Source organism: Clupea harengus, chromosome 21 (genome assembly GCF_900700415.2).
Source record: "Clupea harengus chromosome 21, Ch_v2.0.2, whole genome shotgun sequence".
Classification (NCBI taxonomy): domain Eukaryota; kingdom Metazoa; phylum Chordata; class Actinopteri; order Clupeiformes; family Clupeidae; genus Clupea; species Clupea harengus.
Window position 1 is genome coordinate 16,106,968 of NC_045172.1, and position 1,802 is coordinate 16,108,769.

A 1,802-nucleotide genomic window follows, 5' to 3' on the forward strand; every position below is an offset into this window, starting at 1 on the left:
GCAAGTGCCAATCCCTGGGCATACTCCCAGGCTCTTCAGCACGCTCTCAGCATGAGCTAATGGTACCTCTGAATAATGGCTAATAGTAACGGAATGCATTAGGGTGGTTACTTGTGTTTCCGATTATGCAAACATATTCACACATGTACGTTCTCTCTCTCTCTCTCTCTCTCTCTCTCTTTCACACACACACACACACACATGCACACACACGCACGCACACACACACACATTCTCCAGCCCTCTCCTATTTCCTAACTGTAATTAAACACAACTACCCCAGATGTCACATCTTTAGTCACTTCCTATTAGAATTGACTTGTTTAATCAATCACCTCAGACTGCCCCCCTTTCGTACTGGTCACTCAGCCTAACCGCTCTGATAAATGAAAGCCCAGCCCAGTGTTCAGGCATGTGGGAGAGCTAGACACGAACTGACCCTTTTTTTAAACTGGAAGGAGTCAGTCGTGCTCCCAAGTGAAACATTTTTTTTTTTTCTACGGTCAGTGTTGTTTTATTCTTTAGCCTTATCGGCGCCCTCTCCCTCATACTGGTCTCATTAAGTGAGTTTTCTGGGTTGGGGGGGGGGGTTCTCTGTCGTTCTGTCCGCGCCCCTCCCTCCCGCACGCTCGCGTGGACGTGCGCTCTCTCTCTTCCTGTGTCTCCTCTGCTCTTGCAGGGGTGTTCGGGCCGCACTGCCAAACACAACAAGGGTCACACTGAAGACAGAGGGCTCCAGAGCAGTTTTTCAAATAATAACAGATGTGTTTGGGGATGTGAACGCTCACGTTGGCTTGCTTGTGTGTATGTGTGTGTGTGTGTGTACACAGGCTTGTGTGTGTGTGTGTAAAAGAATACATTCATGCTGCCATTTGTTGATGTTTATTGTGAATAGAGTATATAGTATTATATACTTGTGAATAAGGTTTGATGCTTGATGTATTTAAAATACATTCAAAAGACCACTTTGTCTTAAGAGCAAGGTCACATATCTTAGGGAATTGTGCAGCTGCATACTTCCTCATGAAAACAGACGAACATCTGGAGCTGCATACTCTTTTTGGCAGGTATCTCATGGGCTACGCAGCTATGGGTTGCTCTCCACAGTCAAATGGGACTAAGGCTAAATCATCCAGACACATCAGTCTAATCCAGCTTTGTGTGGTCACGTGCCTATTTGAACTCCAAGAACAATCATTATTAGTGTATTTAATTCCTGCAAAGTATGGGTTTCCTGATACTATTCTGAAGTTATTCATTTCATTTTTATTGGAACTAAATATGTTTTAAAAGAGAAGGGTTTTTCTTTTGCTAGAATTCCCAGAAAATGAACGAAGCAGAGAGCACAGGGCAACCTGACCGCAAAGCATTTTTATAATAATAAACATTTGATGTTATGAGTGCATTAACAGTCACTCACCATTACCGGACCTAATTAAAAAAATACATTAAAACATTACAAGACAAACATCATAAAACTTTACAAGAGGTAATCACTTTATTTATCAGTCACAGAATCTGTTAGAAGCTAAACTATTACCGCCAACATTGTTTAGCAGTTTGAGTTTGATGGCTGGCTGTCTCTGCAAATGTAATATGGGGGTGGGTGGGGGGGTGGCGTGGAGCGGAGCCCAAGTCTGGAAAGAGAGGATCCAGATGCTCTCTCTCCCATTGAGCTGTGTGGGATGGGGGTGGGTGGGTGTCTGTGTGTGGGGGGGTGGGGGGCTGTGGGTGGGGTGGTCAAGCAGGGGGAGGGAAGGCCAGCTGTGGGGAGTGAAAGGGAAAGGGAGTGGGTTGGGGTT